A 24,148-nucleotide genomic window follows, 5' to 3' on the forward strand; every position below is an offset into this window, starting at 1 on the left:
ATTTAAATTAGGTCAAGATTCTCTGATGAAGCACAAACATATTATAATAAAACTTCATTATTACATATGAAAACTGTAAGTAGATAATTAACATCCAAGTTTATATAAATCTATACTTTTATCTGAAATAATACTCACATTAAATTTTATCAAGGTACTCATAGCAAAAGTAACTGTTTCTGATTTTTCAAAAAAATCACCCAATTGAAATGCCCCCTTTTACCATGAGGAAGACTTATTTTGGTTTTGGTCTGGCCCAAAATGGCTAGAAGTACGTACAGGAAGTTTTATCTGAAATATGAACATGGACCAAGTCTTACAAACTGGCCCTGGTGCTATTTCCTGTCATAGCTCCTGTTTGTTTACATTGGAGTTCTTATAAATTGGGTGTTATTTCCTTTTCACGAAGTTTCAAGGTATTAACAGCCAAGGAGGTGGTTTTTGTTGTTGTTGTTGTTGTTTCTTTAACTTCTTCCTCCCTCTTTTTCTCCCACTTCCCCCAAATAAATAATGCATTGATTGGAACCCAATTTGAAGACTGGTCCCCAAACTTCAAAACTATTATGAATTTATTTTACCTAAACCTACCTTTGTACTTGAAAGCATAACCATCTGTTTAAAATGGAAATGAGCAAAACATGCGTCTGCTAGTAGATACCTACTCTCCAACAGAATCATTTATCTAGTCATTTCACAGCTAAAACTTGCAAATTCTTAAGTAAATCAGTTCCATTTATTTTGACTTCCTGCCTAGGATCTTCCTTCCAGAGAAAACATTACTCTAATATTTTCATCCATTAAGTACTTTTAAAATTAAATGTTCCTATTTAAACAAAATTTCTCATCCTGACTCAAAAAAAAAAAAAGGCAGAATTAAAGGAAGCACAGATCTCTTTTATGTCTCTGGATAGTTACCTAGTTTTAAAGAAGCACACAGTACGTACATTAGTGACTTCCATTGGTGAGAGTTGGTAACAAAAATGGTCAAACTACTGGCTTTGTACACAATCTGCAGCAGCGTCTCCCAACTGCAAAACCGTCCTTGCCCAGTGAACTTCCAGTGAAGAAAGCTGTTGAAAGTTCACACACCCCAAATGCACATTCATTATAATTAAACAAGAAGATTACACAGACATTGCTGACAAGGATTATCAAAATAAAACGGCGCCACCTGCCCCTTGCTCTCCCATTAATTAGTACAGAGTCCGAGGTGCCAATTAACAAGAAGCAGAAAAGGATCAGTAAACACAGCTCCAGCTGAACTTGAAGATTAACTCTTCCAGTTCAGGGCCCATTTCTTACCCACTATGTTGATTTGTCAATACAAGCCAAAATCAAATCTTGGGGTTTTGCTGTTGTTGTTGTTGTTATTATTCTAGAAAAACGGTATGATTAAAAGACAATTCAGTTGTATAAAATAACTCCCAAAATAACTGCCTCAAAAGTTTATATAATTCCACGAACAAGGAGCCATTCAATATTTCACAGAGGCGCAGAATACTAAATAATCCAGGTAATCCCAGTGACTAAAATACTTTCACGTTATAAATTACAAATCTGTAGTAGTTAATATTAACTCTGAGAAACAACTAGAGTACTGTATGGTTAGTAGTGACTAGCACCCCCACCCGCCTGCCCCCTGCTACTAAATAGCACTTTACGGGTCTGAGACCAGATTTTTTTTTTAAAGTGAGTAAATGGCTTCATTATTGGTTTTATAGAACTATTATTAGTTACTTTTAAATTTAACCATTCACTCCTTTTAAAAATACTTTCCAAAAACAATATAGGTATTTCCATACAATTCCCAACTTGATCCGTAACTTTTCTGCAGACAGTATTATTATTCTGGAAACCTAAAAATATTTCTTCAAAAAAAAAAAAAAAAGAAAGCTGTAAATCCAAATTATCAACAGAAATAAAATGCAAATTTCACTACATTGTCACATGTACAGAAGTGCCACACTCTGCAAGCCAAAGGCCCCGGAATTCTCTTCGCAAAGAACCTGAGAGTACCTCCTTCGGATGGCCGAGAGCAATCAGTTACTGGTCATCCGAGACAGAGTTCGGACAAGAGGGCTGAGATGTCCACACACACGCAAGGTAAGCCCCCCGTGGTGCAGTGGGCACGGGCAACAAGGGTGGTGGGCCACGGGTCCTCTCTCCCAAGGCAGCAGGAGTTTAACACAAAATTCTGGTAATTCTGAGAGCTCTACATCGAAACCGGGCCTTCCAACTTGTTTCATTTGAAAAACTCAAAAGAGCAATGTTGCCAGAGAGAGACACTTCTTGCATGGCTTGCTGAAGATTGAAGAGGAACTCTTCAGACTCCTCACTTGGGCATTTATTTGAAGTCTTGGACAGTGAGCTTAAGGAAACAGCACAAGGTGGATTAGCAACTGTAGGTGGGGTTGAAAGAGCCTCCTCTCATAGAAGGGAAGAGAGAGTGAATGTGAAATTGGATTTGTCAAAAGTTTGGAAGAAGAGGCTAGAAGACCAAAAAGCAAGATAAATGTTCTTAGTCTATCCTTCTCTTGTCTAGTAAATGCTGCTGGGTCTCCATAGAATAAACCACAGTCCTTGGTGGAAAGATAATCATTTCAAATTTGTGCTAAGTACAGTTACTTGGCATAAACTGTTGCTTTACATATATTTTCCTAATTGTTGGTTAAATGGCAAATTTGTCAGAGCATGAGAATAAACATTTTACTTAACGGGGTGTTAATGTATAACTTTTAAACATTTTAACACGATATGTAGTTCTCCATTCATCCTCTTGCTGTGGGCCCTGCAAAAGTCAGAGGAAAGCTCTGAAAAACACTGTAAATACCTTGATAAAAACTTCCACCTTTTTCTCATGCTATTCTTGTCTCTTATCCCTACTATCTGTACATAACTACATACATACAAAATATCACAAAGATATATACCTCTTCCATACTTTCAAATACGCCAGCAAGAAAGGGGAGTGAAAAAATGAAATACTTGTTCAAATGTTAGTCAATCTCTGCCATAGTAACAAATGACAAAAACATGAATACAAACCACCAGCTATATCTTCATATCCATAAAGTTGAAGATGACAGGAAAGAAGAAACCAGATATTCAGTGACTTTACTAAAATTAGGGAAATAAAAAGGGTAACAAATACATGGATCTGCCTTTAGAGGAGCTTTAAAATAAGCAGGGACCAGATTCTTTACTTGAAGTAACTCCCACCACCTAGCCAGGTATCTGGAGGATAGAAGGGACACAATAACTGTGTGCTGAATCCATCAATAGATGAAAAAAAATGAAGTGGTAACAATTCTACCGAGATAACACATTAATATGTTAAGCAGTATCACTTGGCACAGAGGCCCGCTCTAATCCAGACTCGAGGGCAGTATCACCAAACTTTTTGGGCTCAGGAGTCTTTCAAATTCTTAAGAAATATTAAGGATCCCAAAGAACTTTGGTTTATGTTTATTTTTGTTTATGTATGTTTTGGGGTTTATTTATTTACCGTATTAGAAATGAAAACAGACATTTATAAAATATTCATTAATTCATTTTAAAATAAAAGGAACAAATCTATTATATATTACCATAAATATTTTCACGGAAAATAACCATATTTCTTCAAATAATAATTTGGTGAGAGGTGTCTGGCTTAACAGAAGATAAGATTCTCAACTCTGCTGCTGCATTCAATATGCTGGGATAAGTTCTTGTGGTTGAAGTCTATGAAGACAATCCAGTCCCTCACACATAAAGAGAACTGGAAATGGGGGAAATACTTGAAAAGTCCTTTCAGATATTGTGGATATTCTTCCTTGATACTACACCAAAACTCAACACGGAGTAGTTTCTGAAAGTTTAGCTGCAATGTAGAATCTGAACCATCACAATGAAATATTTGTATTCTTTTAACTTGAAACCAGTTCTACTACCTTGCACTTTGAGTGGATCTTTCATCCATGCGTAGTTTTATAACATCATACACTGATCCTTTCAAAAATATCTGTTCATTGGTTCAAGCAGAATTTGCAAATGTTAACATATTTCCTTATACAATAATAAAAAAATCACATCTGTTAATATCAGAACCAGATCATCCAAAAACATTTAAATATTTATACACTCAAGCTCATGGTGGCAATTCAAGTTTTCCAACATTTGAGTTTTTATTTGAATTTTCACCTGAAAGCTCAAATTTGACCAGCAGTATAAATACTATCCATTGTTTTCCTTGATAGGCTTACTTTATTATTTTCAAGAAAATGTCCACCAAGTATCCAAGTCTAAATTGTCAGTCTGTCAGTCACTCTTTCAACTTCAAATGACGACTCATTAAAAAGGAACTAGTTTGGCAACAATTTGTCGAGGAAAACCGTCGTCCTTCAGTATGCAGCAGCAGGAGAAGCACACCTCCACCTCATCACAAAGAACATTAAAGTAAGGCAGCACTCATGCCGAGACTTCATGAAGTGACAGTTTTCACTACTTTTATCAAGGACATTATTTTAAGTCAAATGTCCATTTTTTGTTTTTCTTATTCTAGGGTCTGGCAGTGAAAAACACAATGGTGAATTGTCCGTCTGCTGCCACTACCTTGGTTGGTGCTGAGATGCCAACAGTTTTCCCTACGATTGCTTCTGAACCATGGGAGCAAGGGTCAGCACAGTGAAAAAGGCAAGTAATGTCTTGTTATTTTTATGGAAATATTTTGAATTCACAAATGCCCTCAAAGGTCCTTGGAGACCTCCCAGGGGCTCACGGAGCACACTTTGAGGGCCGCTGTTCCAGCCGCCCCTTCTCTTCACCTATCAGGGAGCCCACTGGGACAAATGAGCATCCCCCTGCCCCGCCCCACACCCCACAGCCCTCCTGGATGATGCTCAACGCAGCACAAAACCGTTTGTTCTTAGCAGAGTATCTTCTTTAACGAGTATTTGGGGGGAAAAAATCATTGGAAACATTGATGTTTCCATAAAAGGTATCAGTACTGAAATCAGGAGATCTGAGTACTATTTAAGCCTGGTAATAAAAAAATCTACAGTTCTGATCACTAAACTTCCAGGAACCCATTTTATGTGTAAAATATTTAAAGATGCCCCTTTTAGAATGCTGATGTTATGAAATGGGATAAATGAGCCAGTATGATCTTACCCTGCATAAAACAGAATTCATTCATCCCCAAACTGTATTCCACAGTCAGGTTAATGATCTTTCTTTCTTTATAAACTGCAAATACAAATTGTAGAGGAATTTAACTCAACTAACTGAATATTAGCTGGAGGATAATATTAAAATCAGGATAATATTAAAATTTAAATAGCTTCATCAAGTTAATATTATAGGTGAGGTGTTTTTTCATTGTTTTTTAAATAATGGTAGGTGAATCCCAGGAAAGACTGTCTTTATCAACTTAGCTATTCTTAATTGCCTTGAATCCACATTTCTTGGGTGAATTCTACCAACTGTTAGATAGTTAGATGCTGACTTAACATTTGCTGAATTAGCAAATATTTATACTCATCACAGAATTCAGAATTAGAAGAGACTGTAGAGTTAATTTAGTAACAGAAATGTGACAAATATGTTGCCATTCTTCCTTGCTCTCTCAACTATTGCAGAATCATTCATTCATCTAATAAATATTTATTTAGTACTTACAGCCTGTCAGGCACCATTCTAAACTCCAGATATTGCAATATATAAAACAGAGTCCTTAGTCTAATTTCTCACTATGTATTTTTTTCTACTGACACAGATGTAGCCTCAGAATCCTAAAAACTGCATGAAGGAATCAGTACTCGTATAAAAGTTGCCACCCAGATCCAATTAAGTATCTTTATTTTAGGCTTATAAAGCATCTGACATGATGCTAGATGCTACAGGAGATCCCAAAGAAATAAAAGATAATAGTTTCCACAGAGGAACTATAATATAATTAGGTAAGATAATATATAATATAAATAGTACGATAAAAATGTCGATTTTATAACATAAAAGAACAAGTACAACGTACATCTAGACTTCAATGTAGGTTGATGACATCCAACGGTATCTTTTTTCTAATTATCTCTTAACCCTTACTTTCTTCTACACCCACGTATGAGTAGCACCGGTTCAGAAGTTTTACATGTTCTAATTTCTTTAATCGTCTTTAAGAACCGCTCACTACCCTGCATATAGAAAAAAAGAACATGCAAATTCTGAGAAGCAGGGTAGCCTCTGTACCAAATGTTTTCTCATGCAAGTCAGCCTTTTCCAGAGCACAAATAGCTGGCCTGGGGCAGCGTCTCTGCATGGGGCGGGCTTTGTCATTTGTGAAGCCTATTCACGTGGGTCCTTTAGTACTCACCCGTACCTGTAAGTCAGCCAAGGAAGCAAATGTCCATGTTTTCTCAAAGGAAAAATCAGATAAAAGTAATGTTATCCAAAATAAAATCAGTTGGAGGAAATAGGAACTAGTCTTGCAGGGTTCAAACTAGAAAATTATAAAAACAAACTGCTATGACTTTTACATAATCAAACTGGACAGATATAGACTCGTTTGGTGGGAAAAAGAACTTTCGAAAGTCAGATTTATTAAATCTGCTTCTCTATGTTGTATATCCTCCTAATTCACCTTAAAGACTGTGCAGGGTTTTCAGCGGAAGAACTAGTGAACCAGTTACTTGATGAAAAAGTTGTATAATGTTTTAACACAGACAAAGATTTAAAAATAACAACACAAATCTCCCCTTTAAAAAACTGATTTCACATTTTCAATATTATTATAAAGTCTATCTTCCAGGAACTCTCTTCAAAACGCTTTGTTACTCATTTATGATAGGCCCCTATTTGTTTTTATGAGAGACAGCATTACTAACCTAAACTGTGTTAATTACGAAGAAACTTGTTCCTTAGAAATTTTGCTCTTTCCTCCAAGTACCATTGTGTTATAACGTCTTTGTATAAATACTTGTAATTTGGCCTGTGTTATAAAAGTATATGTTTAAGATGTAGTAAATGAAGGACAGATGTTTAAAACACTGGGTTCACAATGAAGTTGTAAATACCACTAGCACAGTAAATTCTGTGATTAATTTTAGTCTGTTTATGCAATAAGGATATTTACACAGCTGGAAAACACCAAAAATAACTGTCCTATGTAATATTAATTCAAATCAATACTAATTAGAAGCAGCAGAGGTACAATCATATCAACATATCTAAAAGCTAGGTTAGTATTTACACTGAAGACTAGAAATAAACCAAATATATCAAGAATCAATTTCTCCTGGACTAATAACACTATAAATTATTCAAATAATTCACAACTTAGTCACCTGTGATCTTGGACAAATTAATGCCTTTCTCCTTCTGTCTAAAAACATACATCTTCACCTGAACAGACCTAATGTTCTGAACATATTTTATCATCCAAACACAGACTTCTTTAGTTGATCTTTTAGTTCCTCAATGTTCTAACATATTCATGGGAATAGTTATTCATATCTCTTCATGAAACCATGCATTTTAACTCAATGTGTTAAGAACAAAATAGTAGGATTTTATTTTTCCATTTTTCAATGGCTAATGAACTTAAAAGGTATCAATCAGGGACATTTCAAAATGAGGCACCTGCACATAAAATTTATGACTAAATATGTCCATTTTGTATTTATCATTGATGTCGTAAGTTGAATACATGAGACAAATAGGGTAGTCATCACCCATTATCCATTCTTCCCTGGCAACAGAATCTTGGTTTTTGAGGGTAGCAATATACCCAGTTAGAAGACCACAATGTGGTCATTTGATTAAAAGCTGGCCATGAAATGTAACCAGAGTTGGGAATCTTGATTTGCTGCTCACAAGAAGGTACTTAACTAAATGGTTTGTCCATATGATCTGTTCCTCTCTTTCTTGTTGCCTAGAAATTGGACATGACAGCTAGAATGACAATACTCACCAAGGACCAAAATGTGTCTTTGGAGATGTAAGTCACATACTTGGTTGGTAAATAGGAAATAAAGAGACAAATCTTTGATTCTATGGAACTGGACTGCCTGCCTTTGGACTTCTTTATATGAAAGAGAAGTAAACTTCTACTTTTCTACCATTATTACCAGTTCCTGTTAATTGCATCCAAACACAATTCATAAATGATAGAAAGCAAAGACCCATAATATGAGAAAATAAATGTATGCTTGATGAGGGTGACCCTAGTACTTCTACCATACAATAGGTTATAGGCCTAACATAGCTTTGATCCATGTGGACAACAAAACTCACCCTGAAACAAATCTTCCTTAGCTATTAATGAATAATTTGGTTGATTTTCTTCTTATAAGACATAACGTAAAGATACACCATTGCTCTGGAATTAAATGGTTGTTGAACTCCTGGTTGCCCAGAAGATTATTTCAGTTCCCTAGAGTTTAAACAACTGTTCTAAAGGAAAAGCTAAACAGATCTTCATATGGATCAAGTAATTTCCAAGAATCAGAGATTTTCAACTCCATTCTATTTGAAATTCAACACTTTCTTTAAATAGACTGGAATGATTCTGCAAACAACGAACATCAACAAACACTAAAAAGAAAGTGTAAGAGTATCAAAATATTTTAAATGTGTGTTATGTATGTGTGTGTATACAAGCATGTATATGAATATATGTGTTCATAAACTATATATATAATTTATGGAGTATTTAAAATACTTTCTGTAAATGATGTTATAACCCATGTATCTTTGAGCAGGTTATTTTATTTTGATCAATGTTATATTTTAATAATTAATCCATGTTGATAAACATAGCTCAAGTTCATTCACTTAATTGCGTAACTATACAGTTATCTATGTACAGTTATTTATGTATTCTACTGTGAATGAACATTTAGATGATTTTCAATTTTTCTATTACAGTGTGATAAGATTCATGTTTCTTCTCACAAAGTTTCGATCACTCATTCTTCCCTGAATCATTCTGTAAGATAACTGAAGCTCAAAAAAATGAAGCTCCTTATTGTTGCAGAAGTATATGCCACTTATAATTCAACAGGAAAAGCTACTGAAAGATTACACTTATTTGCAGTATTTTATGGAAGCTTAACAGTCCTTAATGACAAAGTAATCAAATGTTGACTAAAGAGATTTTACTTATCAGGGAAGTACTGAGGTTCTGAGGTTTAGCAAACAGGATACTGAATTTTTAAAGGATGGATTCTCAAGTACAGAGCATCATCTAATACAACAGACTGTCATCAAATTGAACATTTCCCATAAAAATAAATTGCACCACTGAGCTATTATTTTCAAACAAATTATATTCTTACAGAAAATTTAATAATTATTTTGGAGATATATTCAGAAAAAGCAGCTAACAGTACCTGAAATCACATTTTAAAGAATATACGGAACTGAATTTATATTAAAAAATGTTTAATCCAATTTAGTGGTTAAGAGCACAGGTTTTCAAAGCCCTATTTTATAGCAGAGCTTCCCTTTACCATTTATCCAAATTTTGGTTATTTATATAATCTGAGTCTCAGCTTTGTTACTCATAAAATGGGGATGATAAAACCTACCTTATAGACTTTAATAAAATTTACATGAAATAATGTATAAAATGTCATTACCCTTGCTGCTGCTCTCTGCTGATACAATTGTTTCTGTTATTTATTGGGATCCAGGCTGGGTTCAAGGTTTAGATGCTGACACATGTGGTGACACATGTCAGGGCCACTCATTCTCTCCAGCTATGCACTACCCACCAGATTTATCTGAGGCTGAGGCACCCCCTCAGAACTAATTCAAACCTGATTCACAATAAGAGTTTGACACATAGAGGCATCTCGAAATGTCTGAGAATCCAGGGTTGTGTGATATGCCTGGAAGGAAAAAGGAGGAAAATGGGGAGGAAGAGATTGAGATTCACTGACTGATCGATTGATAGTTGATCTCTGGGCTGAAGCTCTAATAGAAGTCCAAAATTTCTAAAAGAAAGCATTAAGGTGGAACCAGGACCTCTGAGAGAATCTGTCCATCGGGAAGGAATGAGGTGGCAAATCAGACTTGGCAGTAAGTCCAGAGATCAGAGGAGAGTAATGCTTCTGATAAAAACCTGATAAATGTGAATATAACCCTTACTGATGCATCTACTTGGTAGCACGTGTGCTCCATAAGAAGACAGGTGAAATCAGAACACGTGACTCCATAAAACCTGTAACACTCTAGGGCCTAAGTAAACACGTGTGAGGTCCTCAGAACAAGAGCAATTAACTGCAGGAAGGCAGCTGTCCCTTTTGTCAGTTTGCAACAGAGTGTATACTGTCAGGGTCCAAGCATTAATGAGGACTGATGGATACTGGATAAGACCCCGAACTGCAGAATCTAGTACAAGGGACAATCAGTCTGGAGAGGCTGAAATACCTCAGTGGCTAGGGACAGATCACCATTATCAACAGTGGCGGCAAAATACCTAGAGCATAGTGATAAATAGCAATGATCTAAAGTAGCAGCACCTCCAGATGAAGGGGCCTGGCTTGGCTAGAAGGAGGGGGGCCCTGACAGTGGTGCTGAAGGACGGCAGCCTGGAGTGAAGGAAGGTGGCTCTGGAGGAGGCCAGAGGGCTGGTGCACAGAGCGAGCTGGTCTGTGTGTGAACAAATAGGAAATTCCTAAGCTCCCAAGAAGTACTGTAGGAAGAGAGAAACTGAAAAGGGGGGTTCAAAGTCCTGTCGAATGAACATGTGGGAGCCCATGAGCTAAAGAAATAGCAATGTACAAATGACCAAAAGGCACAGGCACCTTTGGAAAACAATACTACCAGTAGAAAATCATGACAGGGTAAGAAATCAGTATAAATGGTAAAACTTTCTGGACATTAGAGCCAATAGGCAAAAGAGTCATACTAAACACAAGCTGTGAAAAATTCAAACTTGCAAGTACATACATAATAGCCAAGTAGCATACCTTGATAAAAATTAGCTTGAAACTTAAAAGGTCTTTTGAAGAAATGGGGGAAGAAATCCTTTCCTCCAATTGCTTTTACTGTATTATGAAGTATTTCATACATATGCATTTTACATAGTTGTATTATTAATAATATAATTATTAATGATACAAACTATGATATATATCCACTGTTTACAATACTGTATCAGTTATAAGGCACATAAGTGTTAACAGGATACTTCTAAATAAAATTTGTAAGCATCACCCACTTATACGTTGCCCAGGTTCCCTGGGCTCCTCCCTAAAGCCAACCCCTCCCCTCCTACCAGAACATGCAGTAGTCTCAGTTTAGTTTTAATTTTTTTCTTGATTTTCTTTAGCATCTGATCACATACATAATGATTCCACAAAAATATATTCCTTGATTTTCCTCTGATCAAAATCTGTATAACTGGAATCATGTTGTATGTATTTCCTGTGACTTGGTTTTTCAATCACTGTTGTTTTGGAGATTCATACAGGCGCATTCATTTTCATCATTATACTAATTCCACTGTATACAAATATTCCCCAAAACATCCATTCTACTCTCTGTTGGGTTGTTTCCAAGTTTGTTTTATTTCTGTTATGCTATTATATACAGGGCTACAATAAAAAACCTTGTACTTATTTCCTGAGGCCTATGAGCAAGAATTTCTATAGGACTCACAGGGGTGGAACTGCTGTACAAAAGAGCACACTTCTGCTCAATTTCAATTTACCAGCTGGATTGTGCTAATTTACATTCATATTCACAGTGTATGAGAATCCCTGTTGCTTCACATCCACACTAACATTTGGTGTACTTCAGACTTTTACATTTTTAACAACACGATGGGTATGAAACAGTGTATCACTCAAGTTATAATTTACATTTCTCTATTAATGAGGCTCAGCAAGCTTTCGTATGTTCATTGACTATCTGAATTTTCTCTTCTTGAAATTCCCATTCATTTTTATATTGGCTGATTTTACTTTTTTTAATTAATTCATAGAATCTTTAACATATTCTAAACTAGTTTTCAGCCTTTCTTACTTTGATGAACACATTTTTAAAATTTTAATGTTGTTGAGTTTATTAATCTTTTTATGGTTTGCTCTGTTTATGTTTAAAATTCTCATCTTACCCTAAAATAAATACATCCTTTTCTTAATATTTTAAAGTAGTAGTATCTTTTATAGCTCATTTTTTTCCCATAGAGAAATTGAGGTGTGTAGGGATCAATTTTAGTTTTCCATAGAAATAATTCATCACTGATTATAGTGGCAGCTTAGATTCAAGGCTCACTGGGACTCAAAAGAAGAAAGCACAGATGGGCTGGTGATGTCTGCCATGGAGAATGCATTCAAGTTGAAGCCCCCAATACATCATTACAGGTGATAAAAAAGAGAACAAATAGAGTAGAGTTGAGGGGGAAAAAATCAATTTGATAAATTCACTCCAAATTTTTATTACTTTCATATAGTTTTTGTAACTGTTCATAGTCATACTGTCATCATTTCGCCCCATACAGTGCGAGACAACATTCAGTAGTTTATTTAAGTTGGTCTGTATTCCTTATAAACTCTTTATTGACATACTAACACAGCCTATGAAAATCTTGAGGAAAATATTACTATTACACTACACACTGATTAAGAATTTTTATGTGATAATTCAGTGGTTCTCAAACTAGACTCCCACATAATTCCATAAACTCAATACAGGTGTTCTGCCACTATAATCCTATTAAATTCCTCTCTAAGTTTCAGAAACAACTAAATTAAATTTATAAAATTTTCTCAATATTAACACTCTCATAATTTTTTTTCTTAAATGACTTGCACCTGCTACTCATTATTTCTACTAGAGTCTGGTGTGGGTTAACATATACTTATATTCTTAATTTCTTTACATCTCATATATTAAATTAAACTAATCAAGTTCAATAACTATTCTGGTAAGGTCAAAACACTTTGCTTTTTCCAGCCTGGGATCTTCACTTCCCTCACTCCACCACTCTCACTTCATGTTAATTTTCCCATCCATAAAATGCATATATTTTGCTTCAAAGCATTTGGGGGCGCAAAAGGTCAAAAGGAACACTGGGTGTGAAAATGCTTTTAAAATGTAAAACATTTTCTAAACAGAAGTTAGAATTTATAATAACCTTAAATTATACCTCACAAATATGAGGTGAGAACAGTCACGGAAAAAAACAACAGATAATCCCTAAAGGTCAGTTTTCTGTATGGGTTTAATTTCTTTCATATCAAGTCTTCAAAAAAAAAAAAAAACAACACAGGTTTATCAACTAGACTAAAAATGAAATTTATTTAAGTGTCATTTCCTGGTCCACATAATTTCTTAGTAAGTTCCTGAAAAGCAGAGCAAGGCAAAGGTAAAAAGTTAATCTATACTAGCAATATAACTCATTTCCAAATAATCTGAAAATATCATTTTATAATGGTGTGATCTAAAAATCCACGCAATTCTGTGAATGATAACTAATGAGAAATTCTGTTAGAGTCTAACTGAAATCAGGAGTTTATAGGTTACAGATGAAGACTGAACCTGCCTCAAAACAGTTTAGAGCATAGCGTGGATTTATTCGGAAGAAAATACTTTAAGTATTTGTTTTGTTATCTCTTTGAATAAAGAAACCCTTGTAGGGTTACAAAAGTGAGAAAAACATGGGATGAAAAAATAGTATACTAAAATTAAGATTTGCTTTTCCTGTCTGTAAACATCAACAGAGCCTTGTCTTCCTTGTAGGGAAGGGACTGCTGCTCTGGTCTGCACCTCTGTTACAGCGGGAATCCACCTGCACTGCTGTGCTACTTCGCAAACTTTAGAAATGCATAGAAGTAGGAAAGCGAAATTACCTATTTTAAAAGACAATCCTACACTACACTGTAAAGCTTTTAGAGTCAGAAAGAACCAGGACTTAATCCTGCATCTCCTACTTTCCAAACTGTGTAAGCTTAGGCATGCTTATTTAACCTTGAATTTCCATTTCTTCATCTTATACAGATAATAACAACCACTTCACAGAATTATGGTTAAGGGTTAAAAGAGATTGTTGTCATACATACAAATATTCATGGCATAATGTTGACCAAGTCACCATTTTGTAAAAACCAGAGAATAAATGACTTTAAGGAAATTGTGAAATATACTAATGGCATTATAATATTTTGTGATACTAGTTTCTTCTTACTTCCAGGCATTAATATTTCTGTTAAAAGTGGAAAGATTTTCTTCAAATTGCACAAAAAAGTTTTCTGAGGTAACTGGGAAATAGATAGAAGAGAAGGAAAAATCTGAAGTTAAAAATCAGTAACAATTTGGTATTATGGGGAACTGGGAGCAGGGAAAGGAAGAAAGTAACTAGGGAGGCAGGACAGGGTGATGAGACAAAGTGGCAGAGAGAGAGGGGACTGAGCGCTTGCGTGGCTCTTGGCTGGATAGGTGATTCTGTGCCGGCCACCAGGTCATCTCAGGTCAGCCTGTTGGTTGAACTGCTCAACATGTAGAAATGAGCAGTATAGCCTTACAGTAAGTACAGGATAGAAGTGCAATGGACAACGGCTATCTGCGTGTTCCGCATGCCTTATCTGTAAACCAGTGTTTGATCTGAAGTATGCTTTATGTCTCTAAAAGCATCAATTAATACCACTGACAATACACAGTTAAGAAAAACATATGTATGTCACAGAAAATACTTTGGTAAAATTTAACCAAATTAAAAAAAAAAACAAACCTGATTCTCAACCTTGGGGCAAATCATACGCAGTTTAACTTATTGAGAAACTGAAACCATGTTAGCATAAATATCACATTCCTTTTCTATTTTCCTACATGCAGTATAACAACAGCTTCAAATTGACCAAAAAGCCAGCTCCCCTAGTTAAGAACACACGGCTTCGGCAGTCATATTTTATGCTCACATTGTGCTCTGGAAGCTGTACCAAACTACTTTGCAACGGTACAAGAAAAAAAAATCATTCTAAATAATTGTCTATTTCTACCAATAATAATTTAAAAGGATTACACGTGGAGTATTAATGAGTAACTCAAAAGACTATACGCATTGTATGTTGGCTAATTTAAAACAAATAAACAAAAAACTTTACACACTCAAAGAACCGTGAATTACTTCAATAGAACAGTGTGTCCTAGGTCACCATGCTTTCCTTCTCTATTATTGTCAAGTTTCATTTGCCAACCAGCCTCTGACAACAAACACAGAAATAAATTTCAAGGTTAGTAAGCTAAACTACCACTGGGAATAAAGATATATTAATTTTCTGTTGAAGTTAAACTTGGCATAGAGAGAAATAGAAAAGAGAGAGACTCTCAATGAAGTGAATCTTACACACAGAAAAAAGTCAGTATTTACCTGAGGAATTAACGTATGAAATCATAAATGGAATCATGTTCCAACTACACAGTGTGCAGTTCTAATCATCTTTAAAACAGGAAACTAAAAAAGATGAATAAAAAAAGGAGAAATAATATATTTAGGATTTTTAAGATTGTTAATTAGTAGATACTAATGCATACTTTTCCAAGTGGTAACACAAGAATAACCTGCTTATTAACTAAAAGGCACAATTTATTTTCAAGTGTTCCAAGGCAGGGCTATAAACAAAACCCCAGTGAAGTGTACTGTAAATCTTAGCATAGACGCACCAATGTATCAACAAAGGGCACAGTGACCTAAGGAGAAAAAAATACTATATCATCTTTAAGCAAAATCGTTTGCCTTGAGTTAAAGAGGAAAACATTACTTCATGATGGTCAAATGTATAACAAACAACTCAGACTGCAAACGATGTCTTTGTATACACTTTTGTATGTGAATTCCTGCCTCCAACATATACAAACTCTATTTATGAGTTACGTTCATTCATAGCAGATAAAGGTATCCTTTTACATCACTCCAGGTAATCAATTAGTGCCTAAGTACTGAGTTCTAATAATGTTAAAATATCTAGAATTTCCTTTCCTGCTTTAAATACCAAAGCTTTATACCACAGCAACAACTGTGAGTCTCTTAACTGAGAAGCTCAAAATAGAGATGATAGTGAAGGCTGTCAGCTAGGTAGACTCATTTCTTCCCTGAATGAAACCTGTAGTTACAAAAACAGGGACTCAGATGGAACAGTCATTCCCTGCTGACCTGGCAGCTCCTTGCCAATTTCCTTGCTAAGGTCATGGGCAGGTAGGTGAGGGAGCCAAGAGTAATGTGTGTTGAGCATATGAGGGAGAACTGAATAAGTTGGCTTGGAATAAAGGAAAATTACAAAACCAATAGAGGTTCTAAAATCCGAAGAAGTTAAACTTTTTAGCTGATTTTAAACTGATTCAAAGTGTAGGGTTGTTTCTGTCCCTCTTGAGATTCTGGTATCTTCAGTACTAACCCCAAACTGTAAACGGCTCCTCACATCACTGATTTCATTGACTTGTCTCTATTTAGATTTTGAAAGTCATGGTTCTTGAGCTCATTTCTTCACAGATGGACCCAAGAACCCTTGGGACAGTTCTTGTCATCGGACTCCTATAGACCTGCAGCTCTTAAAATATATAGCAAAAAACATAATTTCTCTATTTGGCAATGATTCCTTAAAAATAATGGACTTTGGTCAGATCTGAGATTAGATCATGACCCTACCATTTATTAGCTATGTGAAGCAGATCAAGCTACCTTACATCCTGGGGTCTCAGTTTTTCTGGAAAAAAAAAAAAAATCAGAGTAAGTCACTCAGTGGTCTGTTACAAAGATTACATGAAATCATATAGTTACAGTTCTTGATAGAATGCCAGATATATATCAAGAAACCCTTGGTAAATGGTGATTATTATTAATGCATAATTTATCACTCACAGATTCATATTCTTATTATGTCTGTGTTAACACAGGTAATAAATGCAGCCTCCTGTCTGCAGTAATTTCATGGAACATGCCAGTTAAGTCCAACGGCACCCTAACATGTGCCAATGCTCAAATCTTATTTAATAAGAAACATCAACTTTATTCCTTAACGATGAAGCTCTCCAATTTGAGAGGTAACACAAGATTTAAATTTGCACCACAGGAGCATAAGTTAAAGGTGACTTTAGAAAAAAATGGGAAAGGGGACTAATGATTTAACAAAAGTACTGAAGTATTTAGTTAAAATATTCCTTGTGAATCACAGAATAACAATTAAATAAATTGAATCATAAAATGTAAAAAAATATTTTTCATATTTCTGGATTGTAAAGAGCATTCTAAGTTTCAAAGGAGATGAAGAAAATATTGATCAGCTTTAATAAAGATATTTCACTCACATTTCAAACTACATAAAACAAAACTTAAAAGAATCAAAAACCAGTTACAATTAACAGGACTTTAAAGAATCAAGATCCTTTGATTAAAAAAAAAAATGCTTCCAAGCCAGTAAGGGAAATACAGCCTTTGAAGAGCAAGGATATAAATAGATAAATGATAAAAGAATGAAATGTTAATAACTAATAATCCCCTCAGATTCAAGTTCACTAGTAATTAAAAACATAAATAAAACATCATTTTTTCTATCATGGGAGCAAGCATTTAAAAATCATAAATCTCTTAGTAGGCAAGAGTTTGAGAAGATAGGTAATACATATTTGAAGTGGAAGTATCAATCTGATGGGAAATGTTCTCTAAGGGATATTCAGACTTTTCATTGATTGGAGAGTGGAGCAGAAACAGTCACTGTGAAGTTGATGTGAGGAAAAGAGGAAATGGGAAGGTATAGATAGAAATCACAGGCTAAGGCTGAGAACAACCTTCAGCTATTTGCTCAAAATTCTTTCATCTTTAAATATACAAGCAATTGTTTTCAGGGACCTTAGTATTAATAAGAATGGGAAAAAACCAAAGAGCTCCAATTTCTTTGGGAGTGGTAGGGAAAGGAACAGAGAAGCAAAGTCTTATAAGATGATGACATGTACAAAATAAGCTTCATTTGCTCCTCTCTGCCCCATTAATTATTTACATTTTTTAAAGACTCTTAAATGAAAGTCAATATAATCTAAAAGCACATGTGGTCCCTTGATTTTTGTTTTAATCAGAAATTTTCCAGCTGTAATTAGAGCAATCATCTTAAAACAAAGTTATAAAACAATATACAATATATGTTCCCTATTAGAAGCTCTTAGATATAATCAAAGTATTAAATTTGTTTCTGCAGTTTCTGTTTTTTTGCTGCAGGATTGTCTGCCATGTTCTATTGAAAAGGAGAATGTTTATGGGGGCATAAATCTAATTGTACTACCAAAAAGCATGGGAGAACTCAGGAAAGCTGGAAAGAGTATCTGTCATTAAAAAATAAGCAAAAAATTTTGGACTATGATTATGAATGGAAAAGTCCTCCATCTCAGTTGGGGTCAATAATTAATAGCTAACTTTCAGGGGTTATGAAATAATGCAGAGGAGTCTAACACAACACAAAACACAAAGATGCAACAAATTAAGCTTTACATGCAATACACAGAATAAAAATAAAGCAACTACAAATGATAGGAGAAGCCACAGTGATCTGGTCTTACAATTATGTATTTTAAAATCAAAATCTAACTAGTTACTTTAAAAGCTGATCTTTGGCAAGTCACATTACCACTTTGTACCATATTTGCCCACATGTATAAAAAAAAAGTTGTAGAAGAGTTTGAAGGTTCTGCTTCCATAATTCATTCATTCTTCTCCCATGTTCTATGAATTCTATGCCATGCAAAGCTATGGAAAAACCTGGATTGGCAAGCTAAGCTGCTAACAATAATAAAAATACTTTAATTGTTTTGGCAACATCTTTATGACTCACTCCAACCAAACTCTTTGACCTCTTCTTGGTGGTAGTGGTGGTGATATTTTTTGCTTGTGTTTGTTTTTGCTATAATCTCACATTGAGGCAAGCTGAGGTTTCTCTCATCACTGGCTGATGGAAACTAGGTATGTTTCTAAGTCCATGCTCTTCCGGTTTTATAATATTTATATGACTTGATATGACAGCAAGATGCATAAAATGTATACCTGTATGTCTGGTGAGGCATCTTATCCATACCTATTTAACTACAGGATAGTTATGTGGGCAAAATAAATCTGAAGAGAAATTATAGATTGAATTATGGTCCATTCCAAGCAAATTAAAAAGCTACCAAATTTTCCTACAAAAATACTAATCTTGTTTTCATTCCTAAGAAAGACACAATTCAAGGTTAAATAAACAGAAGAGTCATACTCAGTAGCTGGAAGGGGTGTGTAAGGCTCCAACAGCAGTGGGAACTGCTGGCAGGCTATGCTGAGAAGTAAAAGCAACCAAAATGAGAAAAGCTGTGAATTACTCTAAATCATGCATGAAACTTTACCTTTGATTCTGGTATACAAATTATTTCATATGCAAAGTAAGTATTTTTATGTACGGTGGAAAAACAAAACACAAAAACAAAATAAAATTGTACTGAGCATCAGAACTAAAAGAAACAGCTGCTATTTCTCAACCGCTTTTTTAAACATTGACATCCTTTTCTTTCAACATTTCTATTTGGAGGAGAAAATTATTCTTCTGACTGACTTTAAGTTTCACCTTTCAGATTTGAGAATTTTTAATCCATGATTTTCTATTATTTCCTTAAAATCTTAACTTTCTCTACAGTGGGAAATAAAATTAGGATGTGTAATCTTATCAGTAACACTGGGAGTCATTCTACTCTGTAATTCTCTAGGATACACAAGGATGGATGGACCCCTTCTCTCCTGAGATTCTCTCTGGGTCTTTTGGAAAGTGCAACACTATCTTCATTTACTAGAGCATCATTTAATTTACTTCAGCAGTCCATGTGGGTACAGCAACTAGCTGATTAGATTTTATCAAGTTAATTAAACAACATCTTGAGACTATAAATCCTGAATTTGCATGGGCTAACCAATATAATTTTGAACTTGTGTCATTCAAATAGTTTACAAGTTCAACAAATGTCTACTTCCGTAGATGAACATACACACACTACTTTAAGTGTTGGAAGAAAGAAACAAAATTTTTTTAAAACCATTGTTTTGACAATGTTCTATACAGGAGTCCAGAGGCTGACAGTGGACCAGGAGGGCATCTGGGGAGGGATGCCTTTACTAAGGCTGCAGGCAAAGACAGGGAGAGAGTTCTCAAGATAGAGGGAGCAACATAATTCCAAAAAGGAATAAAACAGTATGGACTGCTTTGAGAAATACAAAATATTCAATAACACTGGAGTGTTGTTACAGAGGGAAGGGAAATCTCTTATGGGTAGAGACAAGAGACATGTGGGAAACAGCCCACAAGGAACAGCAGATGACTACACAACAAAAGGAGCAGCTAGATCAAGAAGAGACCCATCGTGCCAAGAAGCCTGACCTTTATCTATGAGCAACAGAGAGCCAGGGGTGGGAGGGCTTTAGCAGGAAAGCGAAGGGTTCACAGGGTGGGAGACTGATCACTCTAAAAGCAGCACAGCATATGGACTCGTGCAGCAAACGAGACAGAGCAGTGAGATCTATTAGGAGGTTAATAGAAACATTTCAAGCTAAATTCACCACTCTTACTTCAATAGGTAGGTAAAACACGATACAAAAGATCCCATCTCCATTTTATATAATACGTCTACATATAAAATGTTATTTACAAATATGATAAATAATCCACATCAGCACTGACATTAAAGTCAAAAATAATATTGAGATGGTGTTTCAGGTTTTAAAATGCTCAACCAGCCTTCAACCAAAATATATCCCATTTTAGACATTGTCAACCAGAAGCACAATTTTCTATTTCCTCTTTATTAAAAGGAAAACTTTTAGTCTATTTTTATTTTAGTAATTTTATCAGGTTGTTTTCTGCCCAGAGTTTCCACAGGGTACTTCACAAACAAGATATCAGATGAATAAAAGTAAAAAAATAAAATAAAAGTCATAAGAAATCATTTATCACTGATTGAATATCATGTTATTTATGCAACATATAAAGTGAATAAATACAAGATAGTAAATAAATAACTGAAATCACCATCTTGATCGTGAGACATTACTCAAAGGCAGTAGGCAAAGAAAAACTTAACTGAGAAATGCCCATTCTAGATCAACCACAGTTGCATTTTCAAAATAAACATATTGCTATCAAAAATCTAAATCAAACTCATTAAGAAATAGGCAGTACTTGAAAAAGTACAAAGAAAAAGCTGATTCAGAAGCTAAAACAAGCAGTAAATGAACGTTAAAATACAGTTTAAATTCAGATATTAGTCTTAAGCCATATATGAATTAAAAATTGATTTTGAAAGATTTCGTATTATTTTTTCAATTTTATCTGATTCAACAACAGTGATATTCTACAACTACTGGCCTCATTTTAAGATGTTTACTTTACATTTAGATCTATTTCACCTGCTGTTTTGGATGTGGTTTAGCCTATTTTACAGTGAGCTGTTCCTGAATATTGGCCCTAATACAAAACCTCTGCCTGAGTATTAGTTCTTCCTCTTTTGGGCCTACAGTCTAAGCTCTACAACAACTTTCATATTATTTTTGTTTTTACTTTAAACAGTGTAATACAGAAAACCCTTTGGAACTATAATTACCATCTATAACTTAGCCTAAAAATTTTAAATATCCACAAATGTTTAGCTTCCACAATTAAGGACCAACAATGACACGGAAACTTTCACTCTGTCAGAGAAGTTTCATCTAATTAATGCCACACCTACAGCAAAGCAACATACTTACTTTCGGAGCCATGTGCACTAGGCATAAAACACTTAAGTATATAAATTTCTAAATCAGAAAACATATAAAATAATTTCTTTCTGTCCCCCTTCAGCACCACTGCTTTTAATGTTAATCTGGAACATGCAAAACAATGATAAATGACCATGCTGTAAAAACGACAGCACTGTGGACACGTAAAGAAGCACGTGTCGAAGTACGACCTGGGATGAAAGGAGAAAACAAACTGCTGATGCAGAGCAAGAGATATTCATGTCTTTAGCAGAGAAATCACATTTTGTGAGGAACCAATCTAGCAAATCACTTGGGCAAGCAGAGAAATTCTCCTAAATGCTAAATCCTTTGCACCTTTCACTATCACTCTGTCCCCAAACATAGTCATTATTTCCTTTCAGTGCACTGTCAAACGGTCACCAGCTTTCTTTTAAAAAGACCCCATGTTGTTCACATTCAGAGCTGGCACACTTTGATAACGTCTACAACATTTCACACATTCATCTGAATTTTTCCCCTGTTCTATTTCTAGACCACCCTCCACTACAACCTACTCATATTCCTGTTTTAATACCAGTATAAAGGTAAACAGGAATTTACCAATCAGAAGACTTCACGTATGACAGATTGAAGAAACAGAAACTTACTGATAGGACACAACATGAAATCAGCGTTCAAGAGCCATTCCCACCACCCACGTCATTTCAGTGTATGATGAATGCACACAGCAGTCTTAGGAGCAGAACACAAAACCACACGGCCACCAAGAACTCTCTTCACCAGCAGCCAGCCCCTCCTTACTAGCTTTCACATGCCACACGGCCCTCTGCTCACTGATGTAGAGCAGCCAACAGGGAGATGGGGTTTACAAGAAAGAGCGAGACCGAACTGGCTAATTACTTACCTTCTTGTGTATGGCAGGCTGGCTCCTTTAACTTTTTGTTTCCTCTCCTGTCATAGCTCAGGGGCAAATGGTTGTGATTCAGCAGAAGTTTGAACCTGACAATTAAAAAAAAATTTCTTTTAAAGAAGAAAATTGGAAATTAACGTCCCCTCCACTGCAGCCTTTCTGTCCTTGCCCTGTGTGTGCGTGTTTCTCTCTCGTTTTCTCTCTCTGCAAGGCGGCTACGTAGTGGTCTATAAATATTGACCCTGACACTTGCTCAGTGCTTTACTTGCTCGTGGCACAGGTCTGTGTTACTGAACACCGTGGTAATACTCCGTCAAAGTTCTCAGCTGCTCAGACAAAACTGTGGATTGGCTCACTACCCAGCAATCCTGTGCCTGCCTGGAAATACCATTTTGCTGCCAGCTTTACAGATGCTATGGGCCTTTCCTGAGGCCCAAATCAGGCACAGAAGGGCAATTATGAGGTATGTCTAAAGAAATACAGTTTTCCTCAAGCAGGTAGAGAAAAGGGGGGTGGGTTTAGTGGAAGACAAGAAAGGAAATACTGCCTTTGTTTTGGCCAAACAACATAATTTCAAACCCTTAATAAAAGCCATACCTAAATGTCATTAAATCTAGCTTTATAAAACTGAATTGCTACATATCAAGAATGACCAAAAGATGTAGGAAAGCAGTTTTGTAACTGTTTATAATATTGCGTTTCATTGAATAAAGCTGCAGTGACTGAGTAACTGGCCACAAAGAAATGTTTCAACATAAATCAACTCATTCCCAGAATGACAGAAGTGCATTGGAAAGTCTAGTATCAATAAGATCAAATTATGTATTTGGTGAAAGAAGCTAAAATATAATCTGGGAATTATATGAACAATGTATTATATTAAACACTTCTAGATTTTCCATTATGACAATTTGAATTATTTTACTTTTCTTAAAATTAAGGATAAAATCTAAGCCATGACTACATAATCTGTAGGAGGTATGAACAAGGCAGCATTATCTGCATGTACCACATATAACGTCTACAGTATGAATGATCAGGAAATAAATCAAGCCCACATTCTTTATTCTTCTTGCCAAGAGTAATGATATGTTCACTTTATTGAAATTTCCTCTCCTGATTAAATCGGGACTAAAGGAAACTTAAGAAATAATCTGGTCACTTACTCATTTAATAGATGAGAAAACTGACCTCCAGACCAGATAATTTACCCACAATCATATGGCAAGTCTGTGGCAGAGCCAAGACTAGAAGGACTTGCCTTATTGCTCACAATGCTGTGCTACTTCTATTGTAAGAATGGTTCTTAAACTCATTTTTTAGGTTCAAAATCTGATCTTCATGTGAAGTCTTACTGAAAACCTTATCAGGAAGAGCAAATATTACAGCCAGAAAAATAACTAGCACAAAACAACAACAGCCTTTAACAGTTTAATGGACCCTCCTAAAAAAAGTTATGCACAAGAAATAACATTCTAACAGTTGAAATCTACTTTTACTTGTTTCATTCAACA

General features: G+C 35.2%; 1 protein-coding gene across 4 annotated transcripts in view; it reads right to left on the reverse strand.

Moving 5' to 3' along the window:
* The window catches only part of BMPR1B (bone morphogenetic protein receptor type 1B), a 411,794-nt gene that overhangs the window by 120,872 nt on the left and 266,774 nt on the right, over positions 1-24,148 (reverse strand). For 3 of the 4 annotated variants that reach the window (XM_072940342.1, XM_072940325.1, XM_072940335.1), the window contains exon 3: positions 22,629-22,723. The gene's annotated coding sequence lies outside the window, so the exon portion shown is untranslated. Of the gene's footprint in view, positions 1-22,628; positions 22,724-24,148 lie in introns of those variants that run through there. The other variant, XM_072940321.1, reaches the window with a different exon arrangement.

This window comes from Vicugna pacos, chromosome 2 (genome assembly GCF_048564905.1).
Source record: "Vicugna pacos chromosome 2, VicPac4, whole genome shotgun sequence".
In the NCBI taxonomy this organism is placed as follows: Eukaryota; Metazoa; Chordata; class Mammalia; order Artiodactyla; family Camelidae; genus Vicugna; species Vicugna pacos.